This window comes from Pollicipes pollicipes, unplaced genomic scaffold, assembly GCF_011947565.3.
Source record: "Pollicipes pollicipes isolate AB1234 unplaced genomic scaffold, Ppol_2.1 Scaffold_2555;HRSCAF=2994_pilon_pilon_pilon, whole genome shotgun sequence".
Taxonomy (NCBI): domain Eukaryota; kingdom Metazoa; phylum Arthropoda; class Thecostraca; order Pollicipedomorpha; family Pollicipedidae; genus Pollicipes; species Pollicipes pollicipes.
The window spans coordinates 36158284-36170904 of NW_023596136.1; positions in this window are offsets into that span (position 1 = coordinate 36158284).

The window sequence follows — 12621 nt, forward strand, 5'->3', positions numbered from 1 at the left end:
GCGATGAAGCGCAGCAGCACTGGATACGCTGTTGCAAAGCGTAGACAGTGTAATTAGACTAAAAAATAATTAAGATTGGTATCCTCATTGCGTCTTGACGGTGCCGCGATGGCAGTATGCCGTGCTTTTATGAGACGTAGCTAGGCCTGAAGTTTGACTAGGGCATGTTTTTCTTCAAAATGTGCCCCAAAGGTGGAGCACTCCCTTTGAGCGGGCCGCTTGGCTGTCTCTGGCCCCGTCACAGACTAAGAGCCGCCCCTTCCACGCATCAGATGGCCGCGGTTTCTAATTATTATGCCCTGATTTAGGATACCGAGGCCCCTTAGACGGATTTGGAGGCCCCTTTGTGAATCGAAAGCACCCCGTTCTGGATTAATATACCCCTCTAAGCATCAGTAGCCTCTTTTGTGGAACAGAAAGCCCAGATTTAGGTTAGCGAGAGCCTAAACGGTTAATTCTGGATAATTGGCCCCTCAATCACAATTTTTGAATTTATAAGGAAACACGTGCCAGCGGTGCCCTCCTACCTTGAATACGGCACTACTCAGGAGGTCGCCCTCTGAGGAGGCCGCATTTTATCCAGAAGGCCCGCTGTAAAATCCTGCCCCCCTTCGAACTCAAATCCGTGATGCCGCCGTGGGCGAAACACATTCTAACCTCCCTGCCTTTATATTTATATTTATTTGTCCGCACGGAGTCCAGCAGTCTGATGTCTGACCAACTGATGTCGGATCGTCTATTGCCAAGCCATCTGTTTGGCTGTATCCGGCCGTTTAACCTCCCGTCCAACCTTCATGGTCACCTCGCTCGCGGGGTTGCTCTCCCCCACCCCACCCACCCCATCCCCCAAGCCCAGTGGTGTCCGGACCCCGAGGCGGCGGGCGGTCTGCGCTTCTCCCCGTGAGGTTGCCCCCCAAGCCCGGTAATGTCCGGCCCCCGAGGCGGCGGGCGGCGCGCGCCTCCCCGCAGGGCTGCCTTCCCAAGCCCGCTGTTGTTCGGCCCCGGGGCAGCGGGCGGCGGCGGGCGGTGGGGTTGTCTCGGCCGGGCTCCCACGGCAGACCAGACTTTCCGGTCGGCCGCTCGCCGCTTCCTGTCGCACGCCTCCGAGCCGCCGCCGCCGGGCGCCGAGCCGGCCCGGTAATGGCAGGGTCGTGCGCCACGGCAGCGGCGGCAGGTGCACCCAAGGAGGCGGCGGCGGACACGCGCCCGGCAGCTCGGAGCAGGCCGTCACCACCGCCGCCGCCGAGGCACGAGCCAAAGGCGCTGCTGTGACTGACGGGGGCCGGAACCGGGACTGTTCAATCCTCTCTCAGGGATCAGAAGCAATCGGCGGGAGGAGAGTGAGGCGCAGTTCGATGCGGGGTGAACTGCAGGCGCCGCGATCGAACGCTCAGATTTGAAGCTGGATAGTATGCAGAAGAAACCTTCGTCAGGCTATGGCACGTGCGCAGCGGGGGCTAGGTCCGACCGAAAGCTGGCCAGCGTTCCGAGTCTTGCGCGGAATTAAAATAATGACGTAATACGCCAGATTGAGCACGCCCGGAAGCCCGGCCGGGTGTTGGGCCTAGCCGAGGTCATTAGGTGGGTGTAATTGGCTCCATTACATGGTGCCGGGCTCATCACACCCACCGCTATGACCTGTGCTGGCTTGTGAGGCATGAACACAAGCGGAGGGCACCGCTGGCGAGGTGGCAGAAGCGCCCACAACGAACTGACGCGCAGGTGACGTGCAAGTGAAAGGACATAAAGGCGAGCTAATGTGGAAACGCGGACTGTATGTGGCTCGCAAGCTCGACAAAACGCCGAAGTTTCTTTCTGGTGTGGTGGCTAGTGTTGGCCATGTTGACATGATCCGCGAAATTCCCCGGACAGACGTTTTCTAATGCGGTGAAGCGGTGGATGGAGGCGTTGGGACATGATCTTTATGCCTGGCCCTGAGCATACATGGCTGTGTGGGTCGTAAACAAGGTGTGTCACGATTGATATGTACACATCGTAAAAATATAATGGCCAAGTCACAGCCAGTGGCATATAGACGGCTGTTCTCTTGTGCTTTTAACGGACGCGCCGTCTGAAAATCACCAGCGTTTGCTTGCAAAAATATACAACATCATGTTTTTTTACGGAGAAGTACGAGCCTATCTGAAGCGTCATTGAACAGAGAATAAGCTCTGTAAGCCCATGCAAACACAGAGCCAAATACCCACACGCTACAGAGTCTGTGGCTGGGAATATTCTGCCTTTACCCCACGTTCGGAGCCGAAAGAAAGTATCTGTTGGAGTCAGAGTTGAGTCATCTAGTCATCTAGTAAAGCCTGCAGTGGAGTCATCTCGCCAAGCCATCGTCACAGCGCTGGCCACCTCAGTCCTCTTTCCAAGGCCGCTGCCCCGGTGATCGCTGAGGCGACAGCGGCTGTGACGGCCGTCGGCGCCGGGATGACGGGCCTCGCAGGGAGGCGTCTGATCGAGAGGGTGTCGGATGCCGGCCGAGCGGGGAGCTCATCAGAGGAGAGGAGGGTGGGGGAGGGGGGGGGGGGTCGTCAGCTGGCAGTCGGGACCGAGCTCGGGTCTGCCTTTGGTGGTGACCTGTGGTGTAGACGTGGTGGAGTGGTGGCCATAGTTCTGACTGACGTGGCTTTGACATGTTGACATCTAACGGCCCTGACACCCGGATAGCGTGGATTGCGTCAGTATCACGTGTATTGTCTCAGTTATGCTCTGACTGACATGATCGGTTGCATCGTGTCCAGTTTACGGTCCAAGGCCGTTTTCCTGACGTCCTGGAGACTGAATGTTACCCTTCCGAAGCCAGAATAATTCCAGCATTGTCCTTACACTCTGGCTTGACACATGATGATGGCGATATGATGCTCACGTTCCGAACGTCCCGAGGATGTCCTTTACCTGGCGTGTGGGCTCAGTGCCTACTACCTATCCATAATCTGCCTGTAACGCAAACACCGAATCCTCCTGATCCCAGAGCGACAGTTCCAGCCACGATCGCGTGACGTCACAGCCACTACACGCCCCGGCCCACATTCCCTCGCCCCGCTTCTCCTCTCGCGTCGGCAGGCCGAGGCGAGTGCGGACCGAACTCGAGTCGGAGTCAGAGTCATGCCCTGCGGCCGGTGCGCGCGCTCGCCCGGCGAGGGAGGAATTCGGCGCCGCACAGACGGCCTCTTCGAAGCCGGTGAACGCACGACGGTCGGACAGAGAGGCGCTGTTGCAGAAGTGTGCTCGATGGCAATGCCACCAAGGGCGGTGCCTCTGTGGAACGGCTCAGACTTGCAGACAAGACAGGGACCAGGGAATGAACAGTCACTTTGATAATTTGCAGGGACTCTGCAACAGCATGCTCGCGTAGGAACACACTTGCAATGTCCCGATCCCTAGTGCGGCTGTCAGCTGGTACGCCGGCGCTCGCCCCGGCACCGCCGAGCGGCAGCGCTGGGCTCGCCACTGCAGCTGGATTCGCGCTTCGCCGGTCCGTCCGACCGTGTCGGCGCTGACAAATGAGCGAGGTCATGGCGGCGCGCCCCGGCCCGGCCGCGCCGCCTGATCGGGCGAGCCACCGCCGCCGCATCGGGTCAAACACCCCTCGCCACGCCGGCGGGGCGCACACGAGCGCCGCGACAAGCCTGGCGCGTCAGCGGCGCCGCGTCGAGCAGAGTTTATAAGTGGCGCCGCGACGAGCCTGGCGCATCAGCGGCGCCGCGACGAGCCTGGCGCATCAGCGGCACCGCGACGAGCCTGGCGTGTCAGCGGTGACGAGGCGCTGTCGTGCGTGATCGCGCGACCGCACAGCGTGGGAGCACAAGAGCAGTTGCTTGCGTGCGTTGTGCTCGTCTTCGGGAGACGCATGACAGATGGTGACAGATGACGCCCGGCACGCTGTGAGCGATTGTGACGAATGTCTGAATGCTGGTCGTCATTGGACATGATTCCCAGCCTGTGTTGAGATAGCGGATACAGAGCGCACGAGATTTTGCATTTCAAAGGAGAGGAGTCTGACGCCCTTCTCTCGCAGTGAGCGGTAGCTGTACCCTACACGTATGGCTTTGGTTTTCCCTATAGGAAAGCAGCCAGGGCTGGTGGGTCTCCCCGCTCTGTCACGGAGACACAGCGTGAACGCGCGCCGAGGCGCGCCCGGAATCGGTCACACTGGGCGTGACTCGTGGGCAGGACACCGTCACCCCTTCGCCGGTCAAAATGGCGGCGACACGGTCCAGGGCGTGAGTGATGCAGTGAGCCATGCCACCTCGGTGGGAGTATTCCAGAGGCCGGGATACGCAGCCATTCAGAACGACTGGACTGTGTCAAACGACGCGAAGGCAAAGACACGAAACCCTACGAAGGGCTCGGCATTGGCGGAGAGAGAAACACGTCTCCTGCGCCGAACTGTAGTGGGCTTTATGGTACGTGGTTACGCTTTCAAGGGCCGGTAAAAGGTGTTCTCATTGAAGCACCTATTAAGCTGTTTATCTTCTGCGCAATTGTTCAGTCCTATCTCATTTGACGTGAAATCAATTGCTTTTAGAAATGGTTTTCGAGGTACCAAACACTTGGCGAGAATCAAGAACAGCTTGGACGCAAATGCCATTCGTCGCTTACACACTTCAGTCAAGGTTTGTCGAGGATACATTTCAGGCATACCGAACCGCTTCGGTGGAGAGGCAAGCTTTTAATTGGTGTTTGGTGACGAGAGGTAATGTATAGCCTGACTTTATCTTTGTTCCATCAGAATATAAATTTGCGGATAACATTTGCATAGCTCCAGAACGCATAGCAATGCCAGATGTCCTATCCATATGTGTATATCAAAGACGTACAGAGTGCTGCAACTAGTTGGAGTTCGGCCTGCGGAATCAGCAAAATTGTAAAGGTGGACTGGTCACAAAATGTTGGGCGTACAAATAGAAGTACGAGAGAGATTAGATTAGGGGGAGAATTACGCGAAAAGCAGAAAGAGGGGATATCATGATGTATCTTGCCAACATCTCAGTACGCTGACAGTACGTTGAAGTGCACATACAAAGTTTCATTGCTAAGATGCTCCATTCCTGCAATATCTGAAAGCGGTTATGTAGTCAGATCTGAGACAGAAAGCCTGAACCACTGCCAGGAATCGGGACGGTACGAGAGCAGCCTTGGCCTTTTCTCTCGCAGCATTACCCGCCATACAGCATACCCAACTCACTACTCCACCAAAGGCCAAGTCAACCACAGCCCACCCTATCGTCGCAACTCAATACTCGCGCCCCACTCACATCACAGCGTCGGTCAGACCTCCGAGCCCGACACCGCCCGAGTGCCGGCATGCTGACCCGGGCACTGGCTCCTTCCCCATCACTCAATGCCGCCGCTCGGGTCGACCGCCGGCGCGGCCGCCGTAATTGAAAACAACAAAGGATTGAGCTCCGGCGCCTGCTCAATTAGGCGGCTCCAATCTGGCGGGCGCCGTGCGGGGCGGTCCATGCCAGGCGACCGTCCACCTCATCTCGCCGTAGCCGCCAGCGTAGCCACCGGCGTAGCCGCCAGCGTAGCCAGCGGTGTAGCCAACGTCGTAGCCACTGGCGTAGCCCCCAGCGTAGCCGCCAGCGTAGCCAACGATGTAGCGAACGTCGTAGCCACTGGCGTAGCCCCCAGCGTAGCCGCCAGCGTAGCCACCGGCGTAGTCACCAGCATGGCTACCAACGTAGCTACCGGCGTAGCTACTAGCGTAGCCGCCGGCGTAGCCACCAGCGTAGCCGCTGTCGTGGTCACCATCGTAACTACCAGCTTAGCTACCGGCGTAGCCACTAGCGTAGCCGCCGGCGTAGCTACCAGCGTAGCCGCTGTCGTGGCCACCAGCGTAGCTACCAGCGTAGCTACCGGCGTAGCCACTAGCGTAGCCGCCGGCGTAGCCACCAGCGCAGCTCCGTCGTGGCCACCAGCGTAGCTACCGGCGTATCCACCAGCGTAGCCGCCGCCGTGGCCACCGGCGTAGCTACCGGCGTGTCCACCAGCGTAGCCGCCGCCGTGGCCACCGGCGTAGCTACCAGCGCAGTCCCCGTCGCAGTCCCCGTCTCGGCCGCCCGGGTTGGCAGAGGAGGGATCTCGACACCGGCGATGACTGGAGATTCTGGCGGCTCAATGGACACACGATCGGCATCGGCATGGGTGCAGTTTGGCCTCGCGAGGCGCTACCTGCGCGTCTTTGTCCGTCAGTGTGTGGGGACGGGGAGCCGTCGGGCGACGACATGACCGCGGCGTTTCTCCGGCCCCACAGCTGGCGACTAAACGTGGCTGACGCGGTCGGTAAATTGCCATCTCCGCCGCCGTCACGGCGCATCCCCTAATGGCATCTATCCTACATTAAAGCCAATTAAGCGCTCCGATAATGGCGCCACACGTCGATTCGCCGATACCGCGGCGCGCCTATTGTGGAGCCTCTCGGGGCGCAGGGCGAGTGGTGGCCGGCGCTGCCGGCGCGGGCGAGGCGGCCCGGCGGGACCCGCCGCCGCGGGCGTCGCCCCCGCCACCCACAAATCACCCGGTTATGGGACAACGCCGGCGCCAACAGGTCACAGGCGGCTGCAGACCCGTCGCGCTCGGCCGGGTGCAGAGCCGCCCGCACCCGGGGTGCAGGGGTCACGGCGGCCGCTGCACCCAGGCGCCGAGGGACGGACCCGGCTCTGAATGGCTCGTCGGGTTTGGATGGCAGACGCTGCCCCAAGTCACTGCATAGACGTGCAGCGCTGCATGGGGATGCGGCGTCTAGCCGCGCGCTCCGCAGAGGCTGCACGTTGTAATATGCAGGCGAGCGAGGCATCGTGCCATAATCAGCTGTCTTGGCAATGCGGTGCATCGAGATGGATGGAGCGTATAAGCTTGGTCAACCCCATAAGCGCGGTTAACGCCAGCATATACTCTCATTGAGACGATCGGCCTCCGTCTAATGTTTTCCCATTTGTGCCACTGTATCCCAGCATTCGTAAGGACCAAGCCTGCACCCGTCTGGGAGTGGCGCAGCAGACTTTGCACCGGCGGTGTGTACAGTGGCTAGGATGGACTTCTTTGCTAAAGGTCAGGTGAGCTGACAGTGGGCAAGATGGACTTGTTTGCCAAAGGTCAGGTGAGCTGACAGCATGCCCCCAGCAACCACTGGGGTCACCTTCGGCCCCAATGCCCCCGTGCCCCCAGAAGTGACCGCAGCACCTCTGGCTGGAGCGTAGATATAACCCAAAAAGTGCAGGGCAATGGCGCTTTTCAATGTCGATTATTTTGATGTGTCACTATGGTGTTTACGCCCAAGGTTAACCACACGATGTGGGCAATGCATGACCATCTCGTCCCTAACCCCATCTTTCTTTTACAACTATATTGACAGCATAAATGGAAGGCGTATATTTGTGTTTTAGTGCTAAGCCCTTTGTTGAGCTCATCTGTGCATTTGATAACGCTCATTAATCAAGAGCTTACATTCATTCTGCATGTCGAATGAACTAATCATGTGCTCTGACTCAACGGAACAGGCTATCGCAGTCGATCCACAGCCTGTGGGCTTTTAAATGACTTCCAGATGGCGAAACCACGGACCTTGTATCCCTCATCACGGACCTTGTATCCGTCACCACGGACCTTGTATCCGTCACTACATCAGGCCTGTCCCGAAATATTTCCTTAAAATAGGTGGAACTGTGCAACGAATTGAAACAGCTGCACAAGGCTTAATCGACCACCGTGTGCAAAAAATGGGTGTTTGGCCGCCTTCAGATGATGAGGAGCGGGTGATTACCCCAGTTCGGACTGAGTTGCGGTCAAAGCTGGACACAGATGGGCCCGACTGTAGTCTGAGTCGGCGGTCGGATGGTCGACTCGCCGAAGGAAGACCGTTCCAGTGGGTGACATCTGAGCTTGAAGTCAGTCAATGAGGCCGACTTTTTGACCTGAGAAACACGCGTATAACAATTCAGCCTGCTTTCGCATGTTCTCCTCAGATCCAGATGAGGAGGGGTCACTGAATGTCGCATTATTAAAAACAGTGCGCAGTTTTGCCTCAGTGAGGTTGCAACTCACATGTATCGCGGCCGACTGAGACGGCCGCGAGAGTCTGGTAAACCGGATCGAACGCCGACGAAATGAGGTCAACAATCGCTTGGCCGTGGCTGTCCCTCAAGCAATGGAACCATCTAAACGACGGTAACTTTACGAACAGGATCTTTTTCAGCAGGTAAAAGTGGTACCATAACACAAAGATCACCCCATCTCTTAAATCCCACGCCCGTCGAAGCTCGCTTCGAATCGCTCCAATCCCGCTTGCCAACACAGTGGCATTAGCGCGTAAATCAGCTGATCGCAGATGCCCCCACGCCTCCGTCCCGCCGGCAGTTCAGACACGTCGTAAATCTTCCAGCGGACTGCGTCCACAAGCGTCCAATCCGTGTTTTTACAGCTTTAAAGCTTGCCCAGTGTTCGTGAATATCCTGACAGCGACGATGGAGCGATACATTACCCAAACCATAAACTTTATGAGCCGGCGGCGCTGACTCCGATCCCAGAGGTGCCCGAGGAGACCCCCGCTGGCAGCGGCACCGGCCGCGACTAATGGGAAAATACGCGGCCCGCCTTATAAAAAATCGCCAGCCGATGATGAATAAAGATTACGGCTGGCCGGCTGTTGGCCGACGGCGGTCGCCCGGCCTGGAGAAAAACACACAGACCGATAATCTCGCAGCCACGAGCGGCCACGCCCGGCCGAGACATCGTTACGTCGGCTGGAGCAGGCCGGGGAGCACCTGCGCCAGGGCGGAGGAGGGAAAATGGATTGCGTGAGGTGGACTGGGGCAGGAAGGCATTCCATGTCGATGGTCTTGGGGCATGCTGAAGACATGGCGTTTGTACTCAACGCCGTAGGTTTATAATGAAATTTCGGCCTGTTCTTTCTCGGCCGTTATCATATGACAGTTTTCCCTGAGACCGATTTGTACGCGTTCGACGCGTTGCCGTGTACATGCAGCCATCCTTGAAAACTTCTGGGTCGCTTTAAGCTACAGGCCTGAAATATTTCGAATAGCACACGGGCAATCAAGCACTGAACCACCGGGGATGTCTAGCATCGATTCATCCTTCTAACCACTGGACGTATACTATATACAGGACACCGAAAAGACTATCCTCGACCGGTCTAGCGCCGGTGGAGGTCAGAGCTTTCATGAACAAAACGCAAGATAGTGGGTTAGAAACCCACAACTGCCATAAATCTCAAAAAACTCAGGCAGCGTACATCGCTACGCGTTAGACATTTGCAGGTCTTCATCAGAGCCGACCTGACTCTGCAACACCTGGAAAAAAAACCGCCGGAACGCTGTGTACAAAATGACGCAGCCAAAAGAGCAATAACAATATGTCATCTACACCAGTTGTCAACAAGGCGCGGACAGCCTCATTTGGTTCACAAGGAACGTATATCGCTCCGCTTCACCCTTCCGTGGGTGGCGTGGGTGGGTGTTCAAGGTCGCCTTCAAGGCGCTTCTTTCCTTGCTCCTGACTGGAAGGGTCTGCAAGCCGGGGCAGCTGCCGCGGTCAAGTTCAGATGACGTCCGAGGACAGGACTGGACCTTGCCGAGTTCTGCAGCGCCTCAACCTTTCGCCTCAAAATTCTACCTTTGACTCGGAATTTGACGATGGAGTGGTGTGATCGGGGCCTCACACAACAAGCACGGCTTGGCGTGGGCGCTGCTTCAGAATTATCCACCCGAAAGGTTTGGACTAAATCTAAAATACGTAAGGCAGACGTCGAATAGGACCGGTTTGAGCTGGCGGGCCTCAGATATAGGACGCGCTCGTTTGAGGCCCAGTGGTCCGATGGTCCGTGCCCTGCATGTCAGGCACCGAGCTGATTGTTGCATAAGTCACGACCGCAGCACTCCGTGCCCTAGTGTCTAAGCCTTGGAAACGGCGCTTAACACCGGAGCTGGTGATTCACGGCGTGATGACTGGCTCGTGGCGCGCATGAGTCACACCCTCTCGAGCGGAGAGCGGAGGACGACCAGGTTCGTTCTCGATGCGGCTGAGAAGCCACTGGCCCCAGAGGGTGATCACGAGTCGACACTCCAATTTATTATGATGTGAAGCTGTAGGTATTATGCACATGCATGTATATGTATAAATAAGTAAAGAAATCAGTGAACATGGAAATATCTAAACTGCATGTTTTTTCAGAATGGCGTGTTGGATTAGAGCCACATAGCCGCTCCTTATAACGCAATAAATTGTTTGCATACACAGACATATATATATATATATATATATATATATATAGATAGTATATTATATATATTCTGCCTTTCCTTCAAAAAGCTCGTCAATGCTGAGTCAGCAGTTATTTTTAATCAAACATGCATCAAAGAAAGAATTCTGCCAAAATATCCAATATATATATATATATATATATATATATATATATATTATAAACAAAGCAGCAGACCGACGTGGTGGCAATCGTTTCGCGGGGGAACCCGCCCGTATAGGATTAACCGGCACTATATATAGCAACCGTACGACGCAGTCACCAAAGATTTACAGTGCAATAAATTATCAGCATTGGCTTCCCAGACGTTTCAAGATTTGTGGCATTTGAACAGGAGTCACATAACACAATGCAAGTGATATGGCATGGATAATCGAGTGCTGGCTGAATGGCATGCGAGCATGAAAGATAATACGCTCTGTGGCGCATGCCAGGGTGTTTCGTAAGATGCGAAGAAGTCTTGTAGCACCAAATTCGAACCGATTAACTACGCTCATTTTTTCAGCATTGCCTGCCCCACTAATGTCCATTCGCGGGCAGCGCTGCCTTTCCTTCAATATTTCCAATTATTTTAAGGCAGTACATTAGTGCTTATACGAAGCATTTGCCAAGTAGTATGTGAAAAGTGCTGCTGCTGTTCGCTAGAAAGATCCTCAGCGTGCCAAGCTGCCGCCTCGCCACCGGTACACAGGATTGGCAGACAGCAGACCAGGCCTGACTCGCGCGCGGCCAAAGTGGGCACACGTTGACGGCTATTGCCTGGCGGCCGGAGTGGCCCTCGGGCTGCGCGGGTCAGCCTCACTCCGACACGGTCACCGCCTGACCCAGCGGCGCGCGGCCACATCCGCACGTTATTATTTCCGCTCGGAGCCCGCTGGCATACGCTTCTATGTTGTGCGGACCACCAGGCGGGCGGTTGCTGGCGCGGGCTGGCGCCCGGCGGCGACCGTGGCGCGGGAGGCCAAGACGATCTCGGCGCAGTGACCGCAATCGCCGCTCGTGATCCGGCGGGGTGGGGCGAGCGCTGAAGCGAGAGAGCGGCGTGGAGGACGAGATCGGTAGCAGGGTTAGATCGATGGAGGAGAGAGCCGCTGAGCTTAAGGAGGACGGAAATAATGGGATGTGGGACGCAGGGGAGCGTGCACATCCGCGCGAAAGGCTTGTGGCAACATGTGAGACAGGGTTGTGGATGCACGCCTTATCCAGAGGAAGAGTATAATTACTTGTCCACTAATACACTTTGTGATGAAATTTGTTAATAATTAGATAGTGGAAATGCATCCGCTCATCTGCGGTGGTAAAAAACCAAGTGAATGTACCGCAGGTGTGTTGTGACAAAATGGCTTACAAATGCTTTATGCAAACAAGGGACGGATAAATATCGCGATTAGGTGTCTGACAAGCCGCCATTTGAATAATAACTGTTTATTGCGTCTAGCTCCTACTACTGCAGTTCCGTACACTTATCAGAATCAGACGCACCAGCTAGGCAGCGTTCTGCTGTCGCATTCAGCACTCCTATCACTAGTGAGAATGATACCAACGCCAATCCTATAGTGGCAGGCAAGGCACATGACGAAAGCAATCTTTGTCAACCACAAAATCGTTCACGCGCGACATTCAATCACTTATCAAGCAAAATGCTCCCAGCACTTTTTCTCGGAACATCCTTGATTGATTTGATGATCTACCTATGATTTGATAATCTGCTGACTAGTAGCGTCATTTTCTAACGCCAACCACGTTCGAGCTGCGAAAAAAACTGCTGCCGACTCATCTGTCTGCCCCGCCGCCCGCGAGCTCAAGCTTCCACCGCTGCCCGCCTGCCGACACAGGGCACGACTCTCGCGGCCTGCCAGGGTGTGGCGCCGCGTGCCACCCCGCCACGGGTCCCACGGGCCCGCCGCCGGTCCCGGTCCCACGGACCCGCCGCGGCGGCGCCGACCAGCCGCGCACGCCGCCAGCAGCGGCGCTGTTCTCAGGCGACGGTGGTGGAGCGTGACGGGGCAAGCCGACCGGTGGCAGGGCTCCGTGGACGCCGAGGAGACACTAGAGAATCCGGCGCGGGGACGCCGCGGAGCTCAGGGGCCGGCGGCAGGGCTCCGCCAGCGCCGAGGAGACATCAGAGACTCTGGTGCGGGGACGCCGCGGAGCTCAGGGGCCGGCGGCAGGGCTCCGCCGGCGCCGAGGAGACACCAGAGACTCCGGTGCGGAGACGCCGCGGAGCTCAGGGGCCGGCGGCAGGGCTCCGTGGACACCGAGGAGACACCAGAGACTCTGGTGTCTCCGTGGACGCCGAGGAGGCACCAGAGACTCCAGTGCGGGGACGC